Here is a 20,530-nt window from a genome sequence, read left to right on the forward strand (position 1 = left end):
TTCTCAGATCAGCGAAGGTCAGAACTAGAAAGACTCTAAGGAGACCATCTAGTGGTCCAACCCCCTCTTTCTGTATATGAAGGTGCCAGAGCTTAACAACGGTCAGAGCCTGGGCCAGAATGCAGGTTTTATGACTCCTAGGGCAACAGTCCTTCCACTATAATATATTATCTAGCATATTAGTTTGTACACAGAAGATGCCTAATAAACATTTACTGAATTGAATTGACTCTGGTTTTAAGAGACTATAAACCTGGCTCAATGCTACCACCATGTTCCAATTCCATCAGAAGCCAAATGTTAACAGCAGGAGGAAAAATTCAGAGTTAAGAGAGAGAGATGTGTGTAGCTAGAAGCATGGCAGAAGGACCTTGCAAAATCTTCCTTCTTTAGGCCAAGATTTGTAGGTGGGTCAGAGAGTAACATGAACCTCCACTGATCAATGTCTCCAGGCCTACGTTCTTGGTCTTGCCAACATCAAACCAACTTGGAACTTGCCCTTACGTAAGTCCAGCACTCAGAAAAGGCTTTGAGTTGGTCCCGCCTCTTTGCTTCGAGCCCTACCGCTATCTAGATTATGTTGGAAGATTATTTTAAGAACTACAGCAAGGCATTGGCATTTCCAAATCATACTGACAGTGTCAGGTATCTGTTTCTGAGATGGTTACCTCAAAGGTGCAGCCAACTGGATCCCAGTTTTACTTTTCTGTACTCTAAAGCAATTAACTTGAACATGTTAACAGGCAACCAAGGTGATTAACCCTGAAGTGTACATGAGCAACTGAGTGACAAGAAGAATCCTGTTGCCACCACACCACCTCCCTCCACACACACCCATTTCAAGGGAGGAAGAGGCCCATCATGACATCCCATGTCTCCTTACTTCAGAAAAACAAGACGCAGTCCATGAAATCAGACTGAGCGTAAACTGAGAAAAGTTCGGGAATATACCTAGAAGCTGCCTGCTTTACCATTTTCCTATCTTTGATGCTATAGTACTCACTTTTATTTTTGTTCCTACTTTTATAAGTAATATAAACACAACATGCAAATATTTATAATGAAGAGGAAAAAAAACTGCCCAAGGTCCCAGCACCTCAACCTAAACATTGTTACCAGTACAGATTATTTCTTTTATTTCTCTGTGTATTTGTGTTTTTATAAACTCGTGAAATATTGACATATATATAATGTCAGATCCTACATTTCACTTTCTCATAAGCACTTTCTCCATGGTCTAGACAGACTGCAGTGTAGACTTCATAAAAACATCCCAATGACTGTGTAATAGTCTGTGACAGGAGTGTATCAAGATTCACTTACCCATTATCTACTTATTAAGACATTTAAATTGCTTTCAATTTTGTGCTAGTCTAAATAATGTTACAAAAACATCTTTAAGACTTAGCTTTTTTCAATATTTTGGATTGTTTCCTAATGACAGAATCCCGCAAGTGAAATTAATGGGTCAAGGTGCATGAATGTTTTTTAGACAGTCCACTAAAAAAATAAAAGAAGCAAAACACCAAAGCCCCATGAAATCTCTCCTTCATTTAATGGAGAGTTCTCCTCTCCCATTTTTCCACCAGGGCAGAGCAGGACTCCTGGGAGGGAAAGAAGCCAAGAGAAGCACTGTAGTATCCCAGCGACTTGCGAAATGGCAGAGTGGAATGTGGGCTCCCCTGTGAATCCAGCTTGCATGCACTTGCCCCAAATTGCCACCCGGCCAAGAAGCTAATTAGTAAAAGCATCAGGTGGGTGAGAACAGGTTCATGGCCTATAATGGCTTATATCATGTTTCATTTTTGCCCTTGGAAAGATCTGACAGTCAGCTTGAAGACATTCAGTTCTAGTGACCCAGCCTGCTACATTCTGAGAATTAAATCTGTTAATTTTCAGATACCAATCTTTCCTCTATTTCAGAGGGTATCTTTCTGTATAGAACTAAGCATACATGACCAATGACCCTGTGTGTGTACCTCTATTTTCGGGCACAGTTACGGTGGCACATTTAAGGTCAGCTCTGTTTAATATTATATGAGTTAAGTGGCACCTGTCTGAAATGGTCAACGTGTTACAGACAGAGGTTTATTTGCAGACTCAACCATAAGAGTCATCCAGTGCTGAGCAGAGAAGGCAACAGGCTTAGCAAGAGCAGACACCACAAGGCATTTCTTTCCTGGGCTGCTCAGTCAGAGCTCTCATAAGAGGCCAGGTCCACTTGCCACCTTGCCCTTGCAGGTTTTTCTCTAAGCCTCCTCCATCTTGCCTCTGCCCCCAACTCTGCTCAATATGGAAAATGAATTCTCTCTGCTTGATGTTGCCACTGGACTTTGTACACAGCTCAACTGCAGGACAGTCACACACACACCATGTAGTTTCCACAAACATTTATTGAGTGTTTGCTGTAGCCAGGCACTGTCTAGGCCCTAGGGTGGATAAAAAAAAAAAAGAAAAGAAAGAAACCAGAGATCAGTCCTCAAGAAGCTCCCAGACAAGCAGAGAGGGCCCAATCCAGCCGGAAGCTCTGGCAAAGCAGAGGACCCTGCCAAAAACACTGCCCACCACCCCACCCCCCCACCCCCAGCAAAGCTTCCCAGAGGAAAAGACCAAGGAGCTGAATAGGAGACATCTGATAACCAACTTGATGTTGAGGAAGTTGGAAAGGGAGGAGCCGAAGATAGGACAAGATAGATTTTCAGGAGACATTAGCATTCGGATAACAGGTAAGGTCAAAGAGTGGGTTAGAACAGGCATGGCGGGAGGCGGAACAGGAAGGATGAAACTAAGGAGGGACCTTCGAAAGGAACCCTCATTCAACGGTCAGATACTTTGTAATTGTGGTAGTGACAGGGCAATTTCTTTATTTACCCCAGTGCTTTGTAACCTACCCCCATGCCTTCAATCTAGATGTTGGAATATATGCTCCAGGGACGGAGGTCCGCAGTTACAATGCAGAGAGGGAGACAGAGACAGAGAAAGAAAGAGAAAGAGAGAGAGAGAAGTTAATTTTGTCTTCTAAGCTTCTACATACCAAGGCAGGAATCACTCTGCTAGGTTAAGCCAGAAATGGAAGATCTTAGAGATCATGGGTTGGGTGCGTGATTTCCCTCTGTATCCTTCCCAACAGCTACAACGTTAACTGGTACACGGAATACCCAGAAGAACCGCATATTGCCTATTGAGTAAATCACAACTTCCCCAAGACTTTGCTGGAGGCAACAGCAAGAGAAGACAAGGCATGAAAGACATAGAATAGCAAGAACAATAATTCTGTTACCTTTAGTTTCTCAGCTTCGCTTCTAAGGAGACGAAACCTCTTTCACTTCCGTTATCTTACTTGTCCTTCTCAGCCGCTCTGTGAGGAAATAGAGGCAGATGTGATTGATTCCATTTTATAACTGGAGAAGCTTTAAGCCCAGAACAGATAGCTAGTGATAACTCATTTGACCAAGGTTTCACCGTGGCATACTTGTGGGGCCAGGATCAGAACCCAGGTCTGGTGACCTCCTCTCCTCTGCAGGGTTACTAGACACAAATCTCTGTGGACTGGACTCTCCATTTTTGAGGAGGACTGCTCACAAGAGAAACTCTTTAGGAAAGCGAAATTCTCTCAGGTCTCTAACAGTATCTTGAGCAAGCCGGGGCACTGCACCCATAAGAAAAAATCTCAGACGTTTTCCTGTACCAACACTGGAACGGTGAGCCATAATTTGCAGTGGTGCTGCACTAAAATAATCAGGAGTTCCCTGTTCTGCTGCACCCCTTTCGAAGGGAGCCCCATCTGCCTTCGTTCGGGTTTTTGTGTCTGAGTGGGGCTCAGGTGCTGACTGCAGGTGTGGCATCCAGCAGGTGCATGGACAGGAGCCAGAGTTTCATATCTTCATACCAAAGGGCCTGAGTCACTCCCCAAAGGCAGCCCCTCCTCCTCACACTGACTCGCAAGCCCCGGGAACCTGTCTTGACCAAGTTGCCATTGCAAAACTAAATCTAGACTCTTCCTTCCCAGGAAGGCCTAGGGTAAAATCAGTGGAAAGTACAAATCTTCTAACCCAGCCAACTGAAGCTAGTGTAGGCATATGCCGCAGGCATAGCGTCAGGGGATATGTGTACAGAACGACTGTTCCCCTGCTAGCTATGGAGAAAAGGAGGACCACAGCAGGCCCATGTTATGTATTTAGCTACAGAGTACTTAACTCTATTGCAAACGGCCCTAAAACCTCATGCACAAGTACTCATTCCTCTAAAAAACAAGGAGTACAGTAGAAGGAACACACTAAGAATCCTGGACTCCAGTTCCCATCAAGACCAGTTTCCTTCAGGCTGCCAAGAGACAACCACTTAGCCTAGTCACAAAAAGTACCAGGTCAAAATAGTCATCACATTGCCCTCGTGGAAGCCCAACTGAGAGCCTAGGGCAGACAGAATGCTCTTTGGGGATAAAGGGGGTCATCCAAATTTCCTTAGCTGCAAAAATTGTTTGCTTTTAAAGAAACAATTTGCCCGCCCCAAAGACACATAGACACAAACACACACACACACACACACACACACACACACACACACGAGCAAAGAGAAATTAATTGCAGGGGGAAAAAACCCCAAATGTTACCTTAATAAAATGGCTTATTGTCATTCATCATATTTCTCCAATTCATATGGAAAACTCAAATTAATAAGCTTTGGTTTATAGCTGGTGATCCCAAAAGTAAAAGTGGTTACTAAACTAAAATGTTATCACTGTATATAAACAGAGTGAAACAAAAATCTGAACTGAAAACCTAAATGTAATAAAGAAGAAATTAAACTTTTTCAAAATAGGCTATCTAAATAATTTTCCCCATCTGTGATTTTTATCTTAGTTTGCTGTCACATGGAAAGAAATGCCATTAATTCAATGCAAATCCTGCCCCTTGAAAACAACCAAAATGAGTAAGTGATGTACTAATTAGCTTCCTAATGGGGAAGGTTTTAATTGAACTCTTCTATAACAACCTTCATCAAAGTTTCCAGGGCAACTTCATAAAAGGATGTCAAACCTGGCCCATATTTTTATCCCCTTAAAAATAATTCTCAATGCACAGAAACACAGAAAGCTTATTTCTCTTCAATGCTGTTAACACTCAGGCCACTACATTTTCTGATGTCAGCAATCCCCTTCCCACAAATATTCCAAGTATGCACCACCGTCATTCTCCTTTCAATTATGTGGTTTCTCTGCTCCTTTACTGATTGAGTCCAGGCCTCTTGGATAATGAGAAGCATGTGCAGGGAAAATATGCTCTTAAAAAACACATACATCAGTTTCATCTGCATTTTGAAGGGGGGAGATCATTTGTCCATATCAAAACGATCAAAATGTGAAGTCTGCTATGGGATATATAAAGGAAGAAAAAGATCGGCACCAATGCCTAAAGTTGGGGGGGGGCAATTATGGCCATCTGAAGCAACACCAGTAAGAATAAGGGAGACCCCCCCCAAAATCCACCCTTTCTAGCTTGGCCACATGTATATTTAATGTTATCTTAATGTTGCTTTGGGGGGTATTTGAGTTCTGACATACGCATGGAAATGAGCCACGAATTGTACAGCAAGCATAAATATTCCATCATTAATAAAAACCAGCTGTGTATAAAACACTACAATGGCTGGGTTTCAGTTACTGGCTATCATCAGTATGTGCCACAAGCAAATATTACTCAAAACTTTCTCCCTTAAAACACACACACATTCACACACAGACACACGCAGAAATTTGTTGTACTCTTTTTAATCTTTTGGAAGCGCTCTGAAGAACTCACTGATCTCTATGGCACATTTCAACTAATGTCTCTTTTCGAAGCGATTTTTCATCACCCTGAAAGAGGCCAGAGTCCTCTTACTGGAATTTCAGCTTACCACATAGAATGAAAATGTTTAATTGTTAAGAGCCAAGAGGGTCAATAATACAAATGTTGGGATGATCAGTTATAGTCAGTAAGGCAATGGGGGCACCCAAGGGTGTGACAGGTTATAAGAGAGCAAAGCTCATTAAAAGCAAACACCTGCTCAGGACCTTATAATAAACGGGCTCTGCCATCATGCAAACACCTTTCATCCAATGACCTCGAAGCATGTGTCCAATATGAAGCATGCCTAAACACCTCTGTGAAGTATTAATATCCCTGCTTCCCAGAAGGGTAACTGAAGCTCAGAGCAGTTAATTCATTTCGCTTGGTGACATGGCAAGTCAAAGAGGGTTGGGCACAGAAAGCATAGATCCTGGCTTCAAGTCACATAGTCTAATGGTATTTCATGCAGTTGGGGCAATAATGAAAGTGACTTTACAAACGTCAAGGACAGCCTATAGAGTTAAAAAAAAATTAGATTTTCAAAAACTATCTTCGGAGGTATTAGGAAATATATCCATCTGCATTTTTCCCATGAATACATATCATAAAAAATGTACTTAACTTGAGGCTTTCTAAGGACTAAAAACCCATACTTCACTTTCCTATTCTGGTTAAAGAAATATAATCTAATTTACGATGAGCCACTGGTTTCCAGGAATGAATTCTCCAAAATGGAGATCATATGTGCATTATACATTCCCTTTATCAAAGGAAAATTAAAGGACCAGTAACTGAGCTTCCACCGTACAGGGAAGGCCTCAAATGAAGAACCCCTTACGTGTGGTTTATCCTGCCACACCTACATCTCTTTGTCTCAAATCATAAGTTCCCTTACTGTTTTTTAGTCTAATTTCAACATATTATTTTCAAAGCCATGTAACAAAAATTTGTGCCTTCCTGCTTTTCCTTTCTCATTGGGGAAATTTTATAGTCCACCCAAATTTGTACTCTCTTGATGGCATATCATGATACAGTGATTTAAGAATCCATTGCTAATGGTTTAGACAAAGTAAACAGTGGAACTTAGCTTTCTTTTTGCTTAAATAGAATGAGGGAGGGGTAACAGGAGGTCAAGGGAGTGGACTGAACAGCCTTGCTAGATACATGAACACCTCTAAATCACAGAAAGGGCGAGGGATTACTTATTAAGTCTAGAGACTAATTAAATATTAGTCTCTCTTGGCATTCGAGGAACAGACATACATGATTCTCACTTCATTTTTCCCCACAGGTTTAAAAAGTTAAGTCTTAGGTGAGCACTTATTTAAAAGAAACTGTAAATTTCTGTGACCCCACCCCAAATACGTAAAATCCATGTTAAGTACAGAAACAAAGACTTGAAAGGAACTAGGAAAAATGAAAGCGGGTGATCTGTTAGGTCGATGGGATTCTTGATGAAGTTCTGGGCAGGATCCTAGATTTTTAATTTGATATGTTGTCAAAACACAAAGCACAATGCATTTATATTGATATATCCCTTAAGACATTTTTTTAAACATCCAGATGATTACATGATTGCATTTTCTAACAATTGTTGCACCTCATTCTAGTAGGAATCATTCACATTGACATCACAAGCAGAGGTGGAGGAAGGGAAATAAACTTTTGAGAACTGGTTCTCAAAATCACCCTGTCCAAATTCTCACAATTTACAGAGAAGGACCTGCCAAGGGTGGTAAACTAAGTTAGAGGTGGGCCTAGAGCCCACATCCCAATCACCAAGAGGCTCACTAGGAAAGTTTATTGTAGATTCTTCTAATAAAAATGGCATTAGTTGCTGCTATTTGCCAGAAACAATCTTCTGGATCTTGGGATTATTCAAATACAATAACTAGAATTACACTGTTTGACCTATGTGGGGTTGACAGTCCCAACCTTAGACTTACCAAAATCTGCGAAGTCTGATTTATTTCCAGAAAGTCATACTAGCTCCCGTCTACAAGTGGTTGTAGGCTGGAGCTGAACGTGGCCAGCATTATTACAAGCCAGAATGATTTAGACAATTAACTCCACCCCATATAACAAAAAGATTTCAAAGGCCAAATAATCGCCTCACTTAATTCAAGCTATAGTCATTACAACAAAATTCTAATGTCTTCCTTTATGCAATAAATATGTTTTTGAGAAGTCCCAGTTATAGTAAATTTGTATATATCAAGTCATAGCTCAAAAGCACAAACTAGGAAAGCTAGTTCTTTCAAAGAAACATGTAGTGGATTCTTTTATAAAGCAAATGACCTCTTATTTTTCTTCCTTTTCCTTTCTTTTAAGTTCAGATTTTGTGGTGTGTGTGGAAGGGGCAACTTCCCTCCTTTCTCTGGGTTAAAAGGGGTCAGAAGCCCACCGTGGAGGAGAGCAGTGCAGGATGCGCAGCCTGTTTTAATGCCCCCTTAGTTCCTGGGACCAAATTCTAACCTTTGACTTGGGGGTGGGACCCTAGATTTTGGACCAAAGTCCACAAAAGGCAGCAAGGAATGAAGAAATAAGCAAGACTAAAGACAACACATCATAGAAAACCACCAACAAAAATTCCTGGGGACAGGAAATCAATGGAGCACAATTCTGAACAAATTGGTTTAGTCCCAAGCTAATTAACTTGTCACGCAGATCTCCAAACCCACTGAATCCATGGGGGAAAGAGGCGATGTAATAGGAGATTGGGGAACATTTACCCATTTACCATCCTAAAAGGCTCAGCCTGACCACACACACCTCTCTCCACCCCTTTCAGTGGGTTTTAGCCACACTTAATGGGTGCAAAGGACAGTTTCTTCCAGACAGTCCCTAAGAATAGACTGTTCTCATGCGTTCCAAATGCTCATTCTCCATGGAGGAGGCTACCTGGTCACAAACATTTCCCAAGAGGGAATATATCCCCTACCTCTCCTCACTGGTAACATCCCCTCCACCCCAACAAAACAAAACAACTTCTAACCATCCTGAGAACTTAGGGGGACTTTTTGGGGAGAAAGGAAAAGAAACCTTAAGAGGGGAGTAGGAGAGTGTGAGAAACTCCTCTTGTCTCCAAATGGAAAAAAGGCCTTAAAAAGCTGGATCAAAGGAAGAAAGGGGGATGGGGGAGACAGGCTGCTTAATTACAAAGACACCCTTTTAAAGAAGGCACAGGCCCTGGGAGAGGGCTCTTAGGAGAGGCACAGAAGCAGATGTACCCACTTAGAATTCTGGCACTCAATGGGACCTCAAGGTCATAGCATCCATCCCTCTGTGTTCTGAATAGACTGTTCTTAAGGGCATTCTAGAAAGAGTCTCATTCGCTCTTTACAAAACTTTAGAAAAAGCAACTCCACAAAATGCCTTGGGTATGCATCTGTCTAATAATTCCTACTTCACAAACCAGAAATAAGCTTTCAATACCCAAATCCAAAATAATACTGAATTTAAAATTTCCTTCTAAAATATTTTAAATAGGTAAGCAGATCCACAACTTTCACATAAAACTTACTCTGCATACAAGCTTGGTCAGAGGTTTACTGCATATGTAGACTATGAAGTTAGAAAAAGCACTTTCAATTTTACAGAGCCACAGAGTTTTCCAAAGAAAGAAGTATCTTAAAATGAAGTATGATGTAGTGCCAGAAAGTGTCTGTAAATGACACCGGATAAACCAATACAGAATAACTGGAACCTGAGTTATCATCTGTAAATAGACGCAACTACTCTACAACCACCTGGCTATTAAAATGTCCCAGGCCAGTTATAAAATGTAGTTTGGTCAGGCCAACTTTTCCCTCCCAGCTGATCTGAAAGACGATAGCCTTTAAAATTGTCGCCCTGTGCCGTTCCTTCTCTCCCTTCGTGCTTTCCTTTCCCGTTAAAATCAACCAACACAACTATTTAAAAAAAAATAAGTAAATAATTTGTTCCCAAATAAACCATGGGTTGCTGACAATTTGGTTACAGGTCTTTGAATACCACCACCCTTCTCATTTGGCCATGTTCGCCCAATTGGAGATAGGTGGGAAATGGGAGAAAATTTATCCTGCATCCAAAATGGTATTGTGAAGTATTCTTAGCTACTAAACAAGGGTGCTGAAAGGTCTAACTAAGAAGGCTTCACAAAGGCTGGCCGCAAATAGGGCTTTTCACAAAACCTAGTTCAAGGAGACTTAAATTACCTTAGCCCTCCATTATTGAAGATTATGGTGACTAATTATCTTCCTCTCTGAATAAAAGAGAGTCATATTTTTAAAAGTTTTAAATGCCTCCCCACTTCTAGTCTTAACGTGGGGGTGGGGAACAGAAGGAGATAGGAGAACTAAATCCAACACAACTCCACAATTCTTTCAAAAATACTTGCTAGAGACTGAAAATACTGTTTCTCACAAACGTCCGCTTTCCTCTCTCATTTAATTGTATCTAGTCCCTTGCTGCAAATTATTATTATACTACTATTATTGGCAATTTATCAGGCTACAAAGGCTGTCACTCTCCGTCTCACTTTTCCTTTTCTTTGTTTTTATGTATCAATAAATCCATCTTGCTGTTGAAGCACCAGTGTACAGGGACCCAGACTTGGGACCCTCAAGACACCTGCATGATCCTGAGAAACTGGTCACTAACATCTATAAACCAGATACTGGGCAATTCCGTCCTCACCACTACATACACACACACACACACACACACACACACACAGGAGTGTAAAACTGTAAGGAGTGTAAAATTGTAGATTACTCCCAGACTTTTAGACTTCAAGAATTCACAGCCCCCGGGGGAGGGCAGTGTGAGCCCCCACCCCAACTCTAAGCATTCTGGAGGAACGCATCTAGGAATCTGAGATAAGCGCAGACATTCCTTCTGAGGTAAATGAAGACCTGAAGTTCCCTCATTCCTTTTGTGCTTAATTACCTAGAGACCCACAAGGACCCCGGGAGGCAAGGAAGTAAAAGTACCGTGAAGTAGTGGTACCCACTAGCATCTCTGTAGGACGAGAAAGGAGCGCACACTCTTTAACCGATTTAAGTTGCTGCTCATCCCGGAAAACTCACGGCCAGCTGCAAAGAAAGTAGAACACACGGGCATCCCCACACGCCATCTAGATCGACTCACTCACGCCGAGGGCACGATCAAGTTCATGCCACCATGGATTCCTGCCCCAGTTCCCCGCGAAAAGTAACCATGCGTCTCCTACCCCTGAAGGCACCGAAGACCAGGTGACGACTCTCTGCTCGCTCAAGTGGCTTCAGTCCCGGGCCGGAGGCCAGGGATGGGCAGGGGGAAGCCCCAACTCCCGGCTGCTCCGCTCCTCGCCGCTCCGTCCGGACTCTCCTTGGTGGCAGTGGACAGGCAGGATACCGGGCCGGAGGGTGGAGCAGCGGATGGTCGGAGGCAAGACAGGCTGGAGGTGGGGGTGGAGGGGGCGGTGAGAACTAAGAGAAGATGAGGCGAAAGAGAGCGGAGATGGAGGAATAAATCAGGGGGTCTACTAGCTTGGGCAGGCAGAAAGCTCCTCGGAAGGAAGGGGCGTGACTGCGATGAAGGCAGCTCCTGGGCAAAGGATGGGAGGTAGGGGAGGGGGACGAATGGGTGGCTTTTCTTCTTGCGGTGAGCGGCTAGGACCGCCCCGGAGCGGGAGGGTGGACTAGAGAGTGGGGCGGAGTAGAGGGCGGGGAATGGAGGGAGGGAGCCGGCCTGGACCCAGGGACTGGGGGGGTGGGGGGGCGGAAGAGAGGCGGGGCCAGAGGGCGGGGAAGTTTCAAACAATTGAACGGCGGGGTCCAGCCACTCTGGCGAAAGTGGGGGGTTCCTAGCTCTTGTCCTTCCAGTAATGTAGCTTAACGCGCTCGCTGCAGTCCTGAGAGGCTACGCAAGCACTGGCTGGGAGGAAGGAAAGGGTTCTGCAAAGACTACAATAATCTACGACACTAGCGAAGCGGAGGCGCGTGGGAGAGCCCGTGCAGCTCCCCGCCCCACAGCGGGAGGAAGAAACACAAATAATAGAAATGCTGAAAAGCAGCTACTCGCAGAGCCTGCTCAAAATAATGCAGGAAGGAGCAGCGCTCCTTCGTCTTCCTTCCCCTCTTGCTTCCTATTGCCAGCAGGCCCCCACCCAGGTCTCAGTTCTGCGCGACACCCTTCTTTCTTCCTCCGTTCCCCCTAGCCTCCCCCCTTCCCACCCCACCCCCGCGTCCCCGCCCCCCTTCCCTTTGGCGGGCCGCGCGGGGGACAGGGGGCCTGGGCGGAGCTCCGCGGAGTCTCCGCCTCTTGGGAGGGCAGACCTGAACGGAGCAGGTCTCGAAGAGTAATCCCACCCACCAGTCTTTTGCTGCTACCGATTGGCGAATCCCAGCTCAGGATTCGCTCGCGATTGGTCACTTGCATCTTCGATCCGATCTTTTTGTCCCACCCGCCCTCAAAATTAATAAAACTGAACAAGAGACTATTGTCTAGCTCTCCGTTCTCCCCCAGCTACTGCTAAGAGAAAGAAGAGACGGTTGGTTTCTCAGTCTGAGAGAGTGCGACAAGTGTGTCGGCTGGCTCCCGTACAGCTTTGTGGCACTGTCCGGCCCTCTGGGAATAGGTAACTTTTCTTCCCCCTTAATTCGTTAGGCCAGGAGGGGTAAAAAGTACGTGAAGTGTCAATGTGGTGTTCACGTTTCCCGGCTGCCAAAAAAAAAAAAAAAATGGTACTGCCTGAGAACACAGGGCTGAGAACAGCATCCTGGGACACTGAAAATCTACCATTTTACATCTGGAAAACAAAAGCACAAAGAAACCGTGTAAGGTTAACAAAATAACATGGAATTTGGAACTAAAGGAAGAACTCATTTTGTGCTATAGCACTTAACCACTCAGTTGTGCGACTTTTGTTGAGTCACTTAACTTCTCTGAGCCTTGTTCTATCTTTAAGTAAAGGCTGTAAGACATTCCCTATTAACTTAACGACACTGATATATGAAAATAAAATGAATTGTGTGTGAAAACTCTGTAAACCACAGAGCACTCCACACATGTATGTCTTTCTCCTTGCATATGTCCCATGTCCAGGGACCAAACATATTGCTCCTCTGTTTTAAGCATCTACATCCAAGGTGTGTAGGTTTTGTGGCTTTATTTTTAAAAGTCAACTCTTTTTCTACAGTTTTGAGGTTGGATATGAAGTCAGATCCCTGCAGTTAGAATAATAAATTACTCCCTTTCTAACCAGGGTGGGTAAGATTTCTCTTTTAAACAGTTCTGAAGTGGCGCCACAACCTACATCTATTGTGGCGTTGGTACTGAAAGAGGAAATCATGCTGTGTATCTCCAAAGCAAACTTGAGAAAACAAACATGAGGGAACACTTACCATGGAAATCACCATTCTCCACAGATCCATATTTCCTAGAAAACGTTGCAAGGTGGAAATGAGTTTAATTGTAAAGGTCTTGGCAATGCAGAGCTATTATGATGAACTCATGCCAATAAAAAAGTGACATCCATTTCAAGCCCCCCAAAGGAAACCTTCTGAGAGCCATGGGTCAAGGCATGCAAGAGGAAAGAGGCTCAAAGGAAACACTATCTCACTGTGAACGGGGTCCCCGAATATAACGGGGTCCAGGAAGAGTAATAGGCTGGTGGCATGCTGTAGGGTAGCCTGGGTATGCAGGGTGCTCTGCTAGGGCTGCTCAAAGATTCAGAAGCAGGAACACAAGCAAAGTAGATTCTTGGTGTGATTGAGGTTATGGGTGAGGTGAAGGTATTTGGGTGATTTTTCATGGGGAAAGTAAGATTTTGAGTGTTCAAAACATGGGCACCTGGCTTGTGAGGCAAGGGAAGATTATTCCAGCCTTATTTGGGGGGTGGACAGCAGAGCTAGACTGGATAGGTATATGCTGCAGACTACTACTGATCACAATGGCAACAGGATACTTGTTAAAATGAACAATGCTGGTCAAATGGAAAAAGTAACGTGCACATGGTAAAATCAAAACTGTACTGAAAGGAGTAAAAAGTTCCTCTCTGCCACTGTTCTCACAGTCCCTTTCTTCCCTTTTCTCTCTGCCTGTGTACAATCTTCAAAACATACTATTTACATACAGATGTTCCATTTTTGCCCCTTCTAAGTGGGATCATCAATCACAGCACACCTTGCATTTCTTTCCTCAGCAAGGTCTCTTACTACTCTTCCGTCTCAGGATAACTTCCTTTACTTCATTCTTTTTCGTGATAGCTCAGTGTTCCATTGCACAAATGTGCCAAAATTCCTTTATGCATTCCCCTATTGAGAGGCCACAGAGGCTAGTTTCCATCTTTTGCCATTACAGAAAACGCTGGGAAGCAAATCCTAGTAGCAAAGGCATGGTGGCTCTTTGTCGGCTGTCTGTCCCCAGCTTTGAAGTTGCCCTCAAAAGACTTTTCCAGCCTGTCTTCCCTACAGCTATGGGGCCCTTCATGCAATGGAAACCCCTAAAACACTTAAATCCTTTAATACCCTCTCCTCAGATCCTGCCTGGGGCATTGCTGTTCTTCTCTAAATGTGAATTTTGATGGAGTAGAGTGAGCAAGAGCTCTGAGTTTAATGGTGGATTCAGGCTGTGCGTGAGTCACTTCTTAGGCCTGTGGCAAACAAACAACAGGTTTTTTGGTACCTGGGCTTGGCCCAGGTCTTCAAGCATCTTAGGTGTTCCTTTTCTCCCGCCACGCAAGACTTCCTTTTGTTTTTACCCTGAAAACCCTTGAGTTTGTTTAAACTGGGCTTGAATTTAAAGTTATGCTTTGCCAGCTCTACTTAAAAGGAAGGGGGAGGGGGAGGCCAACATCAACAAACATTGATCAAGCTGCTATTATGGACAGGACTGAAAAAACAAAGAGGGATGAGACTTGGCTCCTGCCTTCAAGGGTATATACAGAAAAAGACAACTAACAAGCGTATGCTAAGTGCTAAATGAATGGGATTGACAGTAAAAGCTGTGGAAGTTGAGAGCAGGGAGCGAAAACTAGTTCCAGAGAGTGAGTTTATACAGCAAAGGATGCCACACACATTTAACTAATCCCCAGAGCATCCCTGTGTCTTCATAGCCTGACTATAAAATATGGAGAGGCCTCTGGGGGATACCAGGAGAATTAACCACTAACTGTAAAACACCTGTGTAAAGACACTGGGTTGCCTAAGTACATTAAGACCCTCTGTATATTAATAATGGATGTAATGATCATTTAAAGCTTATAAGTAAAGAGCCTCTACACCAAACCACCTGTCCTGTTTGGCCTTTTTTTTCTCTAATAAAATGCAACTCCTCCTTTAACATGCAATAAAAATCAGTGTCTGTGCTTTTTTTTTTTTTAAAGGCATCTTAAAAAATCAGTTTCTCCCTTAGAAAAACATTATGCTAAGTGAAAGAAGCCAGACACAAAGGGACAAAATGTGTGATTCCACTTATATGAGGTACCTAGAATACGCAAATTCATGGAGACAGAAAGTAGCATAGTGGTGATCAGGGCCCGAGGGAAGAGTGGAATGGGGAATTACTGTTTAATGACCATAGTTTCTGTTTGGGATGATGAAAAAGTTCTGGAAATAGACTGTGGTGATCGTTGAACAACATTTGGAATGTATTTAATGCCGTTGAATTGTATGCTTAAAAATGGTTAAAATTGTAAATTTTACTTTACATACATTTTACTGCAATAAAAAGTTTTTTTAAAGGTAACAACCCTCAGGCTAGGTGTCAGGAGACAAGACTGATGATGGAGGCCACCTTCTTCTTGGCAGCAAAGGGGGCATGTAGAGGGGGCAGCTTGGTTAACACCATGGGAAATGCAGGCCCAGTGGGTCCAGGACTTCTGAAAGAGAAACCAGAAGTGAAATGTTTTAATGTAAAATTTCCTGGTTTTTAATTTTGGCAATTAAGAGATGTTCTAATTTTTAAAAATCTGCCCTTTCATGCAATATTTTGCCCAGCATATCAGAAAAGTCGGAAGGAGAATGTGGCTTGTAATCTATTTCTCAACCCCTGGCTAGGTTCTTCTAGAGGAAAAGACCACAAAACCAGAGTGCTTTGTATTGAGTGGCATTCTCCTCCACCCACCAAGTCAACTGGGAGTGTGAAACAAGCACATCTTCCTCTAATTGCCTGGTGAACAACTAAATCATTTAAATGCGTCTAGAAACAAAAGCAGAGGGAAGCACGTACACCAGGGAAAATAAATCCTAAGGATTTATGGCTCCGCATAACTCTCCCCTCCCCCTCCAAAAAAGCACCCTACAAAATACATCAGCCAAACAATGAAAAGTAGCCTTCTTGAGGACATCTTCTAAACTCACTTCTATTTATGCACATGCAGAAGCCAGCTGATCAGAATATAGCAGCTTTATCTGAATGGGAAAGGAACAAAGGGACACATATGCAATACAAACTCTTCCTTTTGGATCCCTCCTCCCCCTTCTCCACCCTTTGCAAGCATATAAACACACACGCACACGCGCGCACGCGTGCACATGCACACAAACGGTCCAGACACAGGAAGTTTGAAGCCTGATCCATGTGTGGAAAACAGCAATGTGGGAATTCAGGAAACAACCACCACGACTGCGCTCCAAGGCCAAGACCTGCTCCAGCATCTGGGAGCCAAGTTGCTGCTGGGATACTTGTGGGCCCCAGCATTCTGGAAGTAAATCTGCTGTAGAAAAATAAAGTTGCCTGCAACGCTATTCCCCAAGCACTTCCTAGGGTCCTGTTTGAGTAACCCGGGTTCGCCTCTTTATGATTTATGCAGGGCTTCACTTCAGCTTAACTAAATACCATATCTCCTTCAGCAGCTTGAGTTTCTGGAAAGGCCCTGGCTGTCCATACTTCTCAGTAGGGTTTGTTTGCAAAGCCCTAAGTTAGCTGGAGCAAGAGGGACGTGGCAAGACCTAGGAACACATATCGAAGTCTGCACTCCAAAAGGTAGGTGGTGGGATGAGAGAAAAAATATGATTATTCAATGATAAAAAACAAATCAGTGAAAGCAAGTCAGAGGGAAATCAAATTCCTGAGCCAGTAAGCTCTTTAACTGTATAGAGTTTGCAGGATTTAAAGGAAGTCTGTCCTTTGACATTACCCTTTGCAAATAAACTCTTGATTGATTCGGCTCTCTCTCTGTTTCTGTAGTTGCCAGAGTGTCTGAGAGCTGTTACCCCATTTGGAGGAGAAGAAGCCTGGAACAGGAGTGGAGATTTATCTTCCCTGGCACACTGCCCCACTTCAGGAACTACAGGAAGAAGGTAGGTCAACGCCATTCCGGAGTGATTTAAGGCAGGCCCACCCTGCCCTCCCCAATCAGCCTGCCTTCCCAGTCTGCCATGGTCCTGTGAGATTCACACAGGAAAGACCCTTGTTAAAGTGCAAATATGTAACCAGGGAAGGGTTAAATATTAAGCCGTCTTTGGTGTGCTCTGATGGAAAGGGTATAGACTTTTTGGAGTCACTAGAGCCTGGATTCCGGTCACAGCTCTGGTGCTTACCAATGAGGTAAATAGCTTAACCACTCTGGGCCATGGTTCCCTCATGGGTAAATAGGGGATAATAATTCTTCCCCCACGAGGAGTTGCTGTGAGAATTAAATGAAATAACACATTTAGGGTTATCTATCATGATGCCTGGCATTTAGTAGCTAGTTAACACAGTTTATTTCCTCATGCCCCTCCATTCAGTTTTAGGGAATCCCAGGGGGTAGGACAACAGGTTTGCCTAGTGGCCTGCAGGATTTAAGGCCCTCATAATCGCTCTTCCCTAGGAACCCTGCTCAGAAGTGCAGTGTGGTACTAAGTATACGGGCTGTAACACCAAAGGGACCCAGTGTCATAGTCTTTGTTCTGTTGCTCACTAGCTGTGTGACTTTGGGTACATTTGGAGCCTGTTTCCTCATTTGTAAAGTAAGAGTAATAATAGCACCTATGTCAAAAGGTGGTGGTGAAGATCAAATATATAAATATTAGTTGATATTGTTAATTGCAATGGTTTATACAATGTGCTCACTAGTTTACTTTTTATACCAAGCAGTTTCTAATCTAAACCAGTGGATGGTTTTAGCAAGCGTGTTGAAAATCCTTAAACAATGACAGCTATGTGTTCCTGGCTTCCTGGTCTCAGCTAAGGAACTTGGGAGTGATGCTGGAGCAGCTATGGACATCTCAGTTCCAGGCTGCTGGACCTCCTCCCCCAAGATTATCAGCATTTGGGCAGGATGTGAACAAAAAGGAACTCCTGGGTAGGCCTGCAAGAGATCCAGGGATAATTGAACATTCTCACTGCGGAGTGTGGGCCTGGGACCCTCAGGCCTCCAGCTCTTTAGATCCTGCATTTTTTCCCTGTGCTAGAACTCTTCTTGTACATGTTATCCTTCCTGCCAAGGACACTAGACACACCTCCCTCCACTCTACTTTCTTCCCATCCTTCCCCTTTGCTCACTGAATCTTACTCATCAGGCCTCAACTCAAATATCACTTCTTTAGGGAAATATTCCCTGAGCAGTCACCCTATCCCTGTCTCCTATTTATCTTTAGATTTTTTTTTAAGATTTTTTTTTTTTATTTCTTTGACAGAGAGAGACACAGTGAGAGAGGGAACACAAGCGGGGGGAGTGGGAAAGGGCGAAGCAGGCTTCCCCCCCCCCGAGCCGGGAGCCTGACATGGGGCTCGAGCCCAGAACCCTAGGGTCATGACCTGAGCTGAAGGCAGACGGTTAACCATGGAGCCACACAGGCACCCCTCCTGTTTATCTTTAAACATTAGTGTGAATTAGATATTCCCTGTGATAAACTATATCAGAAGTGATTTAAACATTAAAAAAAAAACCTAAATTATTCAATCGGTGAATTCTTTAACTTTGTCTTCCAATTTAGAAAATTACTGGTCCAGGAAGAAGCTTCAGGCTTATTCTGTAGTTTTGTGTGCACCCTGGTGCTCTCTGACCTACCCCTTTAGTGATGGTCATGGCCTGGCCCAAGTTAGTTGTTTTTTAGAATTATTCCTGCTCTAGGTGGGGACATTGAAGTAGATGATGTTTGGGGTTCCTTGCAAGTCTCTCCTGCTGACAGTTGTCAGAGTGCTGACAGGTTTTCTGAATGCTGGAGTGAGAAGCTTTATCAGAAGTGCCGTCCACATCTTCTTTCCTCCCAGTGCCTTGATCTAGGTGTGTAATGGGGAGTTTTGAAGAGTGCTGTGGAAATGTGGATGTGAACAGTTTCAGCAGAAGGTGGTATGTTTATTTGGTGTCTAACAAGTGAATGCTTCAAGATCAGAAGAAAGGCATGGCATGAGTGCTGGAGAGTAGCTGAATTAAAAAAGCATCAGTGCCTTTGATGGGAAGAAGATGGTTCCAGATAACTTTATGGATGGTGTGACTTCCTATACCCATCACAACCATAAACCAGGAATAGATTTTACCAAAAGGCAGCCTAGTACAGTGGAAGAAACAAAGAGATTTTCATTCGTATAGAACTGGGTTAAGATCCCCACATTCAGTTGCTTGTGTGACCTTAGATAAATGACTTAACCTCTGAAGTCTCAATTTTATAATCTGTTGGCTGTGTATTAGGATCCTAATAAGCACTGGGGATGCATTGGAAAACAAAACAGGCAAATGCCTACCCTTGCGAAGATTACATTTTTCAGGAATGTGGGAATGGTGGGTAGACCTTTAAATCTGTGAAGATTCAGAATGTTGTCTACACAGTCCTGGAATATGGTGAGTACTCAATAAATAGTAGCTATTATTATTATTATTATTATTAAATAAAGCAGTCACCATCTGTGAAACCAGGTAATTTCTAAACAAGCTTAAATCGCTATACAAAGGATTGTCAAAAAGAAACAAAGAAAAAACTCAGGTGAAGCCAAGTAATTTCTATCTAAGAAAAAATAGATGGCTTGAACAAAGTACTTGAGGTTCTTGCAATATGATAATAGCAAGAGGCTTGTGTGAGTTTTTCTGTCCTAAGTGGTAATGTTCTTCTACTATGGTTTCCTCAGCAGCAGTTCCATTTGTGGCAAAATTTAGCCCAGGGTGGCCCTAAGCAGTAGGTTGAACCTCCATTTGGATAAACTTTCCTCTGTTACCTCCAGGCAATCAAAGAGCATAAATCTGGGATCATAACATTATCCTACGAGCTCTCCAGTCATACTCCTACCCAGGTGACATTAACCAAGCAAAAAAGTTTGGTGTTCCAGCCTTCTAGTCCCATAGTCTCCTTTCTAGAAGCATAATGTCAGAAGGGGGAAGAGAAGGGAATACTGCTCATAGATTTTCACGGTTCATAGTTCCTAGCTTGATTTAAAAAAAAAATGCAGTTTTTACCTTGTTATAGAACAAGAGAACCACGACTTACGTTTCACAGTTTATGTAGTTCATTTCAGGAGGTGTCATGTTTCGTGTACTATCACATTTCTGCTCCCCTCCTGTGCTGGAGTGGGACAGGCATTGGGTCAGGGTGTTAGGGAAGCATGGTGCGCCATGGACTTCCTCCTCCTTACCCTGGGCTTCAGGTCTGATCCTAGTTCCTCTCTCTATCAGATTACTTACCACATTGTTTTGTAGCTATTTATTCTCTGTATTCTCAACTAGACTTTAAGTTCCCTTGAGGTCACGGACAGTGTCTTAATTCGCTGCTGTATCCCCAACACCTAGCATTTATAACCCTTTTCAATTCTCCCAT

General features: G+C 43.4%; 1 protein-coding gene across 1 annotated transcript in view; it reads right to left on the reverse strand.

The window, feature by feature from the left end:
• Positions 1-11,462, reverse strand: part of AMOT (angiomotin) — a 62,522-nt gene extending 51,060 nt beyond the window's left edge. Inside the window, exons 1-2 of the mRNA XM_080794737.1 lie at positions 11,044-11,462; positions 3,281-3,358 (exon numbers count right to left, since the gene is read on the reverse strand). The gene's annotated coding sequence lies outside the window, so the exon portion shown is untranslated. The remainder of the gene's footprint in view (positions 1-3,280; positions 3,359-11,043) is intronic.
• Positions 11,463-20,530: the final 9,068 nt, after the last annotated feature.

The sequence above is a fragment of the Martes martes genome (genome assembly GCF_963455335.1).
Source record: "Martes martes genome assembly, chromosome: X".
NCBI classification, from domain to species: Eukaryota; Metazoa; Chordata; class Mammalia; order Carnivora; family Mustelidae; genus Martes; species Martes martes.